Source organism: Cryptomeria japonica, chromosome 4 (genome assembly GCF_030272615.1).
Source record: "Cryptomeria japonica chromosome 4, Sugi_1.0, whole genome shotgun sequence".
Taxonomy (NCBI): Eukaryota; Viridiplantae; Streptophyta; class Pinopsida; order Cupressales; family Cupressaceae; genus Cryptomeria; species Cryptomeria japonica.
The window spans coordinates 677,783,922-677,797,517 of NC_081408.1; positions in this window are offsets into that span (position 1 = coordinate 677,783,922).

Genomic DNA, 13,596 nt, shown 5'->3' on the forward strand with positions numbered 1-13,596 from the left:
ATCTTAGGAGCGGGATATGTGGCTTGTGATGATGAAGGAAAGGTCATGTGTAAAGGGTCTAGAAGACTTCAAGATGACACTAATAATGAGGCGGAAGTCCAGGCGGCTCTACTTGCACTTGATTTTGCAGCTAATCTGAAGGTGTCGAAATTACATTTAGAGGGTGATTCCCAAATTGTTGTCCAGGCTCTGGTTAAAGGACATACTCTGGGTTGAAAATTAGATAAATATATAAATATAATAAGTGAAAAACTAAAAAAATTCAATAATTATTGCATCTCACACGTGAAAAGAGAGGGAAACACTCTTGCAGATGAGTTGTCAAATGAAGCATGTGGCCTCGAGCCAGGGGAGGTGAGGTGGCAGAATGACATAAATGAAAATGTTGAATGGAGTTAAGACGCACTGCCAAGTTGGTATGACATTAAATTCAAATCCCTTGTCAGAAGCTGGTTTTTTTCCTGCGTAAGTGTGAGTTAATGAGCAGTTATTGCGACATGCTTTGAATTGGCGGCGATGGTGGAGAGCCATGCATTAAATGTCAATTTCATAATGCCCGCACGGATTATGAATAGACCTGGCGAGTTAGTGAAACCAACTTTAAAACTGGTTTTATCAAAAATCTCTGTATTTTCTTAGAAAGATTAGCAATGGAAGCTAATTTCACCTTGGAATCTTCCAAATTGATGTCGACATTTCGTGGTCTTGTTCTGTCAAAGAAACTCGAGAGAATGTTTCTCGCTAAAGACCCATTGCTTCTAAAAGCAGTTTAGTTGGTTTTAAGAGAACAGGTGGCTGTCATTGGTCACCACTACAGGTGCAGAGCAGACATCTACTTGTTGCTCATGGCTTGGAGTCTAGAGTTGGGACACATGGTTGAAGAGGTGCGAAAGGTGATGTAGGGACTAATCCCAGGGGAATATCTATTAAACCTAGAGTCCTTGTTGGAGTGGACGGTGCTAAGATGGAGATTTAATCTTGCAGAAGGTATCCTGAAGGCAAATGAGGAGACGAAGGCGCGTCACTCACGCACCGTTTCTTCGATGACGTGAGGAAGTTAAATTGTGGTTCAAAGATGATGCGCAGAGAGGCTGGGAAGGGCTTTTAATCTTCATCCAGATTATGAACATAGAAGATGTGATCAGGCAAGAGGGTGGCAGGAAAGCAGTGGAGAACGTGAGCCTTAGGAGGCGGATAACAAGGAGACTATCTACAGAACTAGCTAAATAGGCGGGAGATGATGTAGAAGGTGGACAGGATGGTGGGGTGGTTTCTCTTAGCCAACGAGGTGCAGCGAGCAAGAAGGCAAAAGGAAGAAGGAGGTGACAACATGCCGAAAGTGGAGACTCTCACCGTAATTGGGTGATTGGTGAATCGAGTGCCTCGACTGCAAGAGGCGTGAAGGACGAATCATGAATAGGTTATTACAGGCACGATACCCATAAGTGCCAATTTTTTCTGCTCCTTTTTCTCAGTTTATTTCACAGTTGAACTTTAAACTTCAGTTTGAAATGCCTAATTTTTGACATGCAAGATGTAATAAGTTTTTTAGTACTCTTAAGTTTTTTTTTGGGGGGGGGGGGGATGTGTGGGTGTTGGTTACTAGTTTTGAATTCCATCTTTTGGGAGGGTGGTGATGGCAGTGTCATGGATGTCTTGTTTTGGGAGCTCTTTGATAGTTCATTATCTTCAAAGTTGTAATGCTTAAATTTTAATTAAATAAAAATATATATTTTATCGATAAAAAAAATAAAAAATAACTAAAGTAAAATTAAATTCAATAGTTTTCTTTTTTTAAGAAAAAGAAGAAACTAAAGTTAGGTTTCTTTACATGCATCACTTAAATTAATAAATTATATTAACTAATTTAAATTAATTAAAATTAGCTTAAATTAAATAAAATAATTTAAACAAAGTAAAATTTAAGCTAATTAAAATTTACGAATCGTATAAGAATTAAAAAATCAAATAAAACAAGTGCCACATAGTGGCGATCATAATATTGTAATCAAAATATTTGTTCTATTTTTTTAATTATTATAATGTAGAATTGTAATAAAAACATTTATTTTAATTTTTAATTATTATAATCTTGAATCATTGTTATTTTAAAATTATATTAGTAAAATTATATTCATGCAATGTAGACTATAATTCTTACTTTAATAAAATAATAGTAATTATAACATAACATAAATTTTATAGTGGAAATATAACCCTAATTTAATTTAAAAAATCTAAAATATTATATTATTTTAATTATATTTATGTAATATTAATTACAATAGGTGGGGATGACCCCTCAACGTAGCGGTTAGTTACAAGCCTCCTACATGGGAGGTCTTGGGTTCGAGTCTACTTGAGCCCCATGTGTCCCACACACAAATAATGGAGAGATAAGGTGGTGCTTGGGTGTTAAAGACAAGATGAAACAACATAAGGAGATATAAGGGTGTTAATGCTGAACAAAAATGAGGATGAGTCCCCTAAAAAATGTGGTCTCGTTGGTTCGTAGCTCCAGTCAAAAAGTGATTCGACTTCAGCCCATTATTGATAAAAGAATACAAATAATTATAATCAATTGGTCTTAATAAAATAACTATTAATCAAACCTTTCATACCGATGATGCAAAGTGAAGGACAAGATGTCACACGGGCGTTCGGTGTTGAGGGTCGAGCTAGGGCATCACCCTAGCTCGTGATCGGGGGAGTTACAGAGGCTACAGGGAGCGCGGAAGGGTCTGCGCAGAGTGGGGGAGTCAAGGCAGTGCGGGGAGCAATAGCAGGGGAAGGGAAGAGGAGTGGTGGGCTGCGAGGGGGCTCGGATTGAGCGGCTCGACCACTTTTCCACATAGACAACGGATTCCAACGGGGCTGGGAGCTACGGGTGGACATCTATCCCGGGAGAGTGAGGGAGGGGTGGATTTTTTGGGCTTTTTTAATCTTTTGGGCCCCTTTGGGGTTTAGAGTGTCGTCCGCCTCAAGCTTTATGGTGAGTGTTAGTGGGGAGGCCTCGAAGGCTCAGCCAGTCATGGATTTTCGTGCCGCGGTGGGCTCAAAACCCCCATCATAGGGCATGAAGACTTTCAATAATAACCTCTTTTATTCAGAGTTGAGGTCTGATAGTGCTAGTAGTTCTTGTATTTAAAAGATTAATGGGTGCTTGGAGAGATGTAGCGAGAGGCCAAAACTGGTTATTCCTCCCAAGATGATAGTGGAAGACGTCAAATATTTCTCAAAACACTCGCTATATTGCAAGTTTTTGGGAATGAGGGTTTCTTTGCAGTTCTTGGAAAACTGGGCACTAATGACTTGGGCTCCAGAGGGGGAAATGGAGATTATGATGCTGGCAAATAACTACTTCATGGTTACCTTTAACTGCATGGAGGATCGCAATAGGGTCTTCGAAGGTAGTCCGTATTTTTACAACCAGGTGGGCTTGTTCATCAAACCCTGGCATGCGGGGTTTAACCCCTCGGAGGAACTTCTGAATAGGGTTCCTGTGTGGGTCCGTTTGCCACATTTTCCTGTGGAATTTTGTCAGGAAGATGTGCTTCAGATGCTGGCCGCTCTGCTTGGGAAGCTAGTGGGATCCTCTATGCAAACCCTAGGAAGAAAGGCAATGAACTTTGCGCGTATTTGTGTTGAAATTGATCTTAGTAAACCTTTGCCAAATACCATAGATATGTGTGCGGACTGTTATTCGTGGGTTCAACAGTTAGATTATGAGACTTTACCTTTTCATTGCCGGTTGTGTCATGAGTATGGTCATCTTCAACGTAAGTGTCCTAGATATAAACTGGTGGTGCACCAACCTCAGCAGTTGGAACTGAGACAGGATAGGGCTGAAAAAAGGAAAGTTGCTATGTCAGTTGAGGTTGGGGGATCTGATGGTTTTGTATCAGTTAAGACTAAGAATAGGAACCGAGGACAAAAGAGGCCCTTTCAAGAGAGAAAGGAGGAGGACACTTTTAACAGATTTGAGACCTTGGATGACCTTTTCCATCAGGAAGTTAATACGGGGTTAACCCCACTAGATCAAGGTGTGTTAGGGGGGGCTCCGAAAAGAGCACTCGAGGACCCCATCCAGGCCATGATTGTGGTGGGAAGCCAGCAAATGGAGATGGATCATCTAGTAGGGGCTCAGTTGGGACTCACTACTAGGGTGGAGGTGAATTTGGTTGAGGGGGAGGGATCTCCGAGCGCTTTGAAACTGGAACCAGTTGGGGCCAAAAGCAATAAGACCCCCATTCATCTGGGTTTGCATCAGAAAGACATTAAGAAAAGTACGTTAAAGAAGAGCTCAAAGGTTGGCAGAAAGAAGGATTTGGACAAGATCAAATTGATGGGGGAGAATTTGGTAAAGTCGGGGTTGGTAAAGACTTTGGATTCTCACTTTTCCAATCCCCCAAAATGATTGTGCTTTCATGGAATGTGAGGGGCTTGAACAACAGCCCCAGACAAAAAGTTGTGCGAGAATTAATTAGGAATCATTCACCTGATGTCTTATTTCTGCAAGAAACTAAACTTACTGTGGAGAGTATGATGGGTCTAGTGCCGAAGTTGTGGACTCAAGGAGTGTGTCAATGTGTTGGGGTAGCTGGGTCCTCTGGAGGGGTGGCCTGTCTTTGGAACCCCTTAAAGCTTCACCTAGTTTGGTGGGTGGCCTCTCGGTCTTTGTTATCCAGTGTTATCTCTAGTCTCGAGACTAGAGAATTCATTTTGTTTTCCAATATCTATGCCCCTACTGATCTTCAGGGGAAGAAAATATTATGGTCTCACATTTCCTGTATGCATAGGTCAGCCCCTTTACATCTGTGGATTTTGGCAGGAGACTTCAATGCCATCCTTGAGCTGAGTGAGGAGAAGGGGGGGGGGGGGGTGATGCGGTTGGAACCCTCTTCTTTCCTTTTTCAGGATAATATTTTCTTGCTGCATCTTGTTGACATTAAACTTGGTAATGGCTTGTTCACCTGGAACAATAGGAGGGTGGGAGCGTATTGGATTGCTGAGAGGTTGGATCGCTTCCTAGTTTCTATTTTTTGGATTGGTGGGGGGTGGTCCACCAGCTTGGAGATTCTTGACTGGAGAGGATCGGATCACTGGCCCATCAAGTTGGTTTCTTCTTTGGCTTGGGTTGCTCTCTCACCTCCTTTTAAATTCCAACTGATGTGGCTTCAGGATCCTTCTTTGCACGCTTTGGTAGCAGAGTGGTGGAGGAAAGGGAGGCCTGCCTTTGGTACTGCCATGTACTCCTTTGCCAAGCAACTGCAATTTGTTAAGTCTCAACTCAAACAATGGAACCGACGGGGCTTTGGGAACATTTTTCATGCCAAAAAAGTTGCTCTACTTGTGCTGAATGGGATCACCAGCGAAATTAGAGAGCAAGGTTTGTCTGAGGACTTGCTCAAGGAGGAAGATAGGGTTGTCAAAGTGGTTGAGGAATGGGAGCTTAGGGAAGAAATTTACTGGAAGTAGAGGGCTCGTATTGATTGGTTGCAGGAGGGGGATAGGAACACTACTTTCTTCTTTAACTCAGTGAAAGCTAGAAGGCATGGAAACGCCATCCTAGTTCTGGTTAATGACAGAGGCGAACAGTGCTTATCCTTGCAGGCGATATCTAGGGTGGCATCTCAGTATTTCTGGACCCTTTTCAGGGAGGACTCGCAAGGGGAAATGGGAGAGAAGAACCAAGTTCTCACCTGCATTCCCTCTTTGGTCACGGGGGAGATGAATGAGCAGCTTTTGTGTCCTATTTTGTTGAAAGAGCTTGAGAGGATTGTCTTCCACATGAGGAAAGGAAAAGCTCCTGGTCTGGATGGGTTCCTAGTAGAATTCTTTCAAGAATTCTAGGATGTTGTTAAGCTAGATTTATTGGAGGTGGTGTAGGAGTCCCAAAGGAATAAGCAGATGCTTCGGGCATTGAATGCGACTTTCATTGCTCTTATCCCCAAGTGTGAGGGGGCTTCTCGGCTAGGCCGGTTCTGACCCATCTCTCTCTGTAATGTGATGTATAAGATCATCTCTATGTTGATAGTGGATAGATTGAAGAAGTGTTTGGGGATTGTTATCTTTGAGGAGAATAGTGGGTTTGTGGAAGGGTGCCAAATTTTGGATGGGGTGGTCATTGCCACGGAGACCATTCACTCTATGGCAACTTCCAGGGAAAAAGCTATGTTTATCAAGCTGGACATGGCTAAGGTGTATGACAGAGTTCAGTGGTCCTTCCTCCAGAAGATCCTCAAGGAGTTTGGTTTTGCTGATGAATGGATTCAGTGGGTTATGAGCTGTGTTACGACTACTTCCTTCTCTGTGCTCATCAATGGTGATCATAATGAGCTATTTGGTGCTTCTAGGGGTCTCCATCAGGGGGACCCCCTCTCCCCTTATCTTTTCATTCTTCTGGCTCAGGGTTTGGGGAGGCTGATTAAGCATAATGTGGATCTGGGGATGATTTGGGGTTGGAGATGGGGTAATGACTTGCAGCCACAGTTTGTGGATGACACGGCTCTTATGGGGATGGCTCGTATAAGAGAAGCTAATAATCTGCGTAGGGTCTTGGATGTTTATCTTGCAGCGTCAAGCCAGATGATCAATGAGGATAAATCCTCTATCCTTTTCTTCAACACTTCGGAAGCTATTCAATAGAGGATTGCTCTTATCTTGAGATTCCAGGTTGGCTCCCTGCCATTGATTTATTTGGGTATCCCTATCTCTCCTAGTAACCCTCCTAGGACATCTTGGCAGGGTATTTTGGATAAATTCCGCTTGAAAGTTGAACATTGGACTCATAGATGGCTATCCTTTGTTGGGAGGGTTCAATTGATTCAGTCGATGGTTCAGGCTCTTCCGATCTATCGGTGTATGCTTCATGTGGCTCTGAAGTGGTTCTTGAAGGGTCTGGACTCTCTAGCTAGGCAATTCTTATGGGCAGGTAATCTTTCCTCTTCAAAATGGAGTCTTGTCAATTGGGACTTGGTTTGTAGCTCGAAGCAGTCCGGGGGGCTTGATTTAAGGCAGTCTATTCCTTTTGGGGAGGCATTGGCGGCTAAATTGTATTGGAGGTGGTGTGTGGAGCAGGATCAGGGATGGGCCAGGATTTTGGCCAACAAATATATGCAGAGGGTTTCGCTGGAGGAAATCCCTAAATATCCGCTTGAAGGAAAGGGCTCTTCGATCTGGTATACTCTCAAGAGGGGGGATTCTCTCATTAAGGCAGGGCTCTTTTGGATTTGCAGGAGGGGTGAAGAGGTCCTTTTCTGGAACAACTCTTGGGATGGCTATCCTCCCATTCTTGATTAGTTCCCTAACCTTAGGAATCTGTGCCAGAGATTTTTGGAGGCTGGATGGTCAAGGGTGAGTGACTTCAAGGCTGCTTATAGGTGTGGACGTCTAGAGTTGGAGAGGTGGAAGTTTCCTGATGAGTGACCAGTTGCTGGGACGGAGGATGAGTGTGCGGAGTTGCAGGGCATTTTGGCAAGTAGACACTGTAGCTCCCTCAAGGGTAGGGATGGGCTAGCTTGGTCTCCCAATCCTAAGGGCATGTTTACGGTGGCTGGTGGATACCGGGAATTGTTGTACCGAAGACTCGAGGGAAGAGAGGTGAACTGGTGGAAACAGGTGTGGAGTAATGTGTCTTGGCCAAAGTGTAACTACTTCGCTTGGACTTTGGCTTTGAATAGATGTCTAACCTAGGATAATATCCGTAAGCGGGGATTATGGGACCCTCTATCTGTGTGTTGTGCAGTAATGGGGAGGAAGATTCCTCACACCTATTCTTTAGATGTCCCTTGTCTCAGTTGATTTGGCATTATTGGTGGGGGGTGTGGAAGCATCCTTGTATCCATGCGGATTCTCTGGTGGAGTTCTGGAGCAGTTTGGGCAGACCTCCTATCCGGTCCTCCTTCCTTCAGCCTGTCTAGTATGTTGGGCCCATCTTCATTATGTGGCAGATATGGCTCGAGAGGAATAGGAGAATCTTTTGTGAGGTCAGATTGTTAGTTCAACAAGTTTGGAATAAAATCATTGCAATGATTTGGGAGACGGTGGAAGCAAAATGTGAGGTCAATTTTCCTTTGGGTAGGGATGAGACTGATATTGTGAGTAGGCTTGGTTTGCAGGAGTTGTCTCTGACCTCAGCTTGTGTCAAGCGAGGTAGACAGGCCATGAGGAAGGTGCAAAGGATGGGAAGATGGATACCCCCTCAGGATGAGTTTATCAATATTAATACCGATGGCTCATCTAGGGGTAACCCAGGGCTTGTTAGAGTTGGTGGTGTTGGCAGGAATAGCATGGGGGAGGTTGTTTTCCTCTTTTCGATACATAAAGGGTGGCAGTCTAATAACTCTATGGAGGGATTGGCGATTCTCTATGCCCTTGAACGGGTTTGGGAACTGGGTCGTAGGAAGATGATTTGTGAATCGGACTCACAGATTGTTGTTAACTTGTTGACAGAGCAGAAGGTGAGTGGGATTCAGTGGCAATTTGCAGGGATTGTTCAACAAATTCTCCAAATTAGTTCTTTAATGGAACGGGTCTCTTTCATCCACATCCCCTGAGAATGAAATAAAGTTGCTGATTGTTTAGCCAAGTGGGCCTTGGAGCATGGTAGTGATTGGAAAGTTGAAGGTTGGGAGCATCTCTCCAGAGATTATTGTCAAGACTTGTAGAAGATTTTTACCGAGGACATGGTTGCGTATGAAGTTGGATGATTTGGGGATGGGTTAGTGTTTCTTTCCTGGAGCTTTGGGGCTCTGGGTCTCTATCTAATTCTTGTATCTGATTTTTAAATAAAGTTTTTACCCCTTTTATTCAAAAATAACTATTAATAATTATAAAGGTGAAAATAGGCATTTTTTGAATGACTTAATAAAAAATATTCAAATTTATGATTAAAAGTAATTAAATTAAAATATTAAAAAAATGATTAAAAATTTGGCCTGTAAATAGGCTTGTTTGTGCTAATTTAGAATTCAAGAAGGTGAAGGTGGTGGAGTGGTCCAAGTCGAGGGAAGGATGGTATAAATTTAACTTTGATGGGGCCTCAAAGGGTAGCCCAAGACCGTTGGGAGCTAGATTTGTGGCACGAGATTAGGAGGGCAATATTGTGACAATTGGAGCTTCAAAACTTGTAGAGGGTATGAACAACGAATTTGAGGCTTAGGCGGCTATTGAAGTGTTGAAAATGGGGAAAAAATTGGGCTTCTTGAAAATACAACTGGAAGAAGATTCATTAATTATTATTAATGCAATAAAAAAGGGTGAAATACATGCTTAGAATTTGAATAAATATATAGCCATTGAATTTATTAGAAACTTTTGAGGAATTTAAAGTTTGGCATGTGATGAGATCAAAGAATGATGTGGTGGACAAGTTGTCCAAATGGGTAGTGATTCTTGATGATGAGCCGGAAATTATGGTGGAAGTTTTTTGAAATCTTGAGTTTGGCCTTTGAGTTGGAATAGTATGCCACCATTTTTAGAAGCTATTAATGAAAGGGTATGGTGGCGAGGTGATGTGACATGGGTAGCACTTGGTGCTCACAATAAAGGATGGGTGGTGACTACATTTAAATATGGAGGCCACCTTTTCCTTGTTTAGGACAACACAACAATTAGCATTTATGGCCAAAGTCACTGAGAAAATAATGAAAAATCTTTTCAAATTTGATGAAGATATTTTCATTCGGATCATAGAAATCCTTCTAGGTGAAAAGTTTTTGATGACTAAACACAGGTATAGGATGAATATAGACATTATGTTAATGGTGGTGATGTGGGGGTTGGAGGTTGGATGGAAAGAAGATGTTGAATAGGTGTTGAAGGGTTGCATGAAAAATGATTGGTTGTTTGGTTAGCTTTTGATGTTGAAAATGACAATTTTGGGGGTAGGGTTTATGCCTACAGAGGTGGTCAAGGACACAGACGAGGAGACTCCTCAACAACTGATGTTGTTTATTCACTAGGCGTAGGGGATGAACAAGGACGAGTACCATGCAAAAATATATGTCGATTGGGATTTGTTGATTCATTATTTGGAGTGAGGGAATGAGAGCAAGCCAAAGGAAAGAGGAAGGTAGGGTTGGAGGAAGAACCTGAAGCAAGATTCAAGATGAAAGAATAGTGAGTTAACGAGCCTTTGAAAACAACGAAGAAGAAGTGAACAGAAAAACACAACACAACTTGCAGAGATAGATATTGAGTGTGACAATGAAGAGATACTAAACTCCGTAGAATGACACATAGTTTGTAGGGAGGGTGCATGCCTAAGGAAAAAAGAGGCAACTATGACAATTAATAAAATATACAACTTCATATTCATTGTAGGTATAAAGCCCCTTGGTCATTGAATCTAGAAGGATCCAAATGATATGAAGACATAGAGACAGGAGACAAAAAAAATTGAACCAACAAGAAATGATGAGAGAGTGAATTCACATAATCTCCACATATTGCAATTATGGATAGAAAATATAGATTGACAACTTGTTCTTTCCAAGTAGTTTGTAATCAAATATATTGCAAAGTATGCTGCAAAAGTAGAAAAAAGCTCAGAAACATATAGCCAAATATTGAAGTGTCTTGCAAACATGGAAAACCTTGACGATTTAGCTGCACAGGCATATAGAAGGCTTCTAATTGAGACAGTCATAGAAAGAGACATTGGAGCTCAAGAAACATGTCACACATTGTTAGAACTTCCACTAGTAGAAATAAATAGAATATTTGTCAATCTAAATGTTTCACCCGAGGTGTTTAAACCTATACCTGTACATATTGAAGAGAATGACGAAGAACAAATGATATCTCTCATTAGTGGATATAAAATAAGGCCTCCTTCTACGGAACACGTCTCATTGATTGATATAGAAAGATCATGGATTCATAATCCTATAAAAAAAGAGACAACAAATGGGAGCCAAGGCAAAGTGCATATATCATAGGAGTTATCCCTAGGTTTGTATCCATTCCTCCACATGACTTAGATAAATGGATTGACTTCTATATTTTAAAGTTATTGTTGTACAAACCATTTCATGACATAGAAAGAGATATTGATGGAATCATTCAACTATAATGCTTGGCACATGGAACGAACAATGGTTGAAGAAAATGTTAAAAATACCAATGCTTCTGAAATTGAAGACAATGTACTTGTTTAAAGAAATACCATAGAGCATGAATGAGAAATTTAATTTGCATTGCATCAAGATCAAAATATACAAGTTTGTAAAATAGATATATGGGAAGAAGAGACACTGATAGACATACATATTATTCTCATGAATATCAAGGTGAAGAGAACACAACTCAAGCAATCAATTTCATAAGCAACAAGAAAGATCATGGATGTCTCATATATGATGATATATTGCAATGCATCAACTATATAACCCTTAATAGCAAACAAATGAAGATAGTCGACATAATTATGGTCCATTGCCATAGAACTCAAAATGGAGAGCCATTATTCATGATAATATAGAGAACAACAAGAATAGGAAAGTCGTATATGATTGGTGCCATTAGTCAAACCCTTGAAAACGAGGCAATGCTAGGTCGTTCTCCCCTTCTATTACTTGCACCAACAAGAGTTGCATCATTCAATATAGGAGCCTCTACAATTAATTCTAAATTGATAATCCCAACACGAGACTTTTATTTGCTAAAAAGAACAAGACTTACAAGCTTTCAAGAAGATATGACACACATCAAATACATTTTGATTGATGAAAGGAGTTTTATTGGTCAAAACATGTTGAAAAACATAGATTCTTATCTTCGACAAGCATTCCCACAAAATGCACACATAAGCTATTGTGAAAAGAATTCAAAACTATGGTTACATTAGATAAAACATTCAGACAAGATGGACAAAACAATGAACAACAAAAGTCTCGTCAACTTCTGACAAATCTAAAAGATGCAAACCCACAAATTGATGACTCGAGATTACTTATGACAAGAACCCATATTAACATAGATGCTACAAATAATGTTGAGTTTGATTTGATGCTGTCCATTTGTTTTCCACAAATGGAAATGCTTATAATTATAACAAAAAAAATTTGAAACATCCCGTTGCACGAAGTCTCGCAACAAAAGTAGGAAGTGTACATCAAGTAGAAGATTTTTCAAATGATGAACTTGATCTAGAGATATTGATCAACAAGAATTCAAGGGTGATGCTGACTTCAAATCTTTGGATATAAGCAAGACTTGTAAATGGAGCTCTAAGATATGTTCAAAAGATTCTTTATAAACTAGGAAGTTCTCCACTCGAACAACCATCATATGTCATGGTTGAATTTGACAATTATAGAGGAATACCATTTGAAGATCATCATCCAAATATAATTCCAATAACACCTATACAAAGAGGTAGAATATTTCAGTTACCATTGAGATTGGCATGGGCATTGACTATACATAAATCTTAGGGGTTGACTCTATCAAAAACCACAATATATATAGGAATAAGATTGACACTTGTGGCAGTGTCTCGAGTAAAATCTCTAGAACGCCTTAGAATAATGTCATCACTCACATATGAGCGTTACAAAAAAAATAAAATTGGTTGACAACCTGCAAAGCAAAAGGTCGAAGACAACATATTAAAGTTTTTAGAAGATAATTGATGTAATATATCTTCTTGCTGTCACTCTTTTTGTTGTTAACTTTACATCCTTTTGGTTGTTGTTCATAGGAACAACCACCTTGTTTTGCTACCTACTAATATAAAAAACAATTAAAATTTTGTTCCAATATCTTCTATTTTCCCTAATTTTTACTTTTATCTTATATTGTGACAAATAATTTGGTCAAAGTCATTCTATTTTTTTTCATTATTTTTTCAAAATTATCCAAACAGAATGCAATTGAATACTGTTTATGGATTTATAGTTTTATGTATCTATTTATTAATACATAATTCAAATTTTGTTTGAAAATCTTCTATATTATGTAATGTCTAAATTGTTTAATACATACACATAACAAGTATAATATTAGTTTTCTCCATAACACCTTATACTTTATCTATGCATGCTTCAAATTCTTAACTCATAATTGCTTTAAAACAAAAAAAAAATATATTATTATAATTATCAAAATGTACAATCATTGATATATTGATTTTGTTTATCTATGTTGTGCATTACATTCTACAATTTCTTTCAAATACTCTAAATCATTATTCAACCATTTCACTTCAAACTCACTACTAATAAAATCTTTGTTATTATTTATGAATATTAAATATTTTCATAATTTGATATCTCTTAGCGTATCTTACTTAGATTTTTTAAAATATAAGTATGCTAGTTTTAAGAACACAATTATTATAGCTACATAAATAATAAAAAAATTTAATCTAATGCCAAAAAATAAAAAATAATTATAACCTATTTTCTTTAAATTATTAAACATTTAGACTAAACAAAAGTTGAACATTAATTTTGTTATAAACCACTAAACTTCATCAATAAACTATCAAGCATGAACTACAGTTTTCACATTCTTAATTTTAATTTTTTTTACTATACTCAACTTACATAAATATAAAACTCTAGTTACCTACCACAACTAAAATAAAAT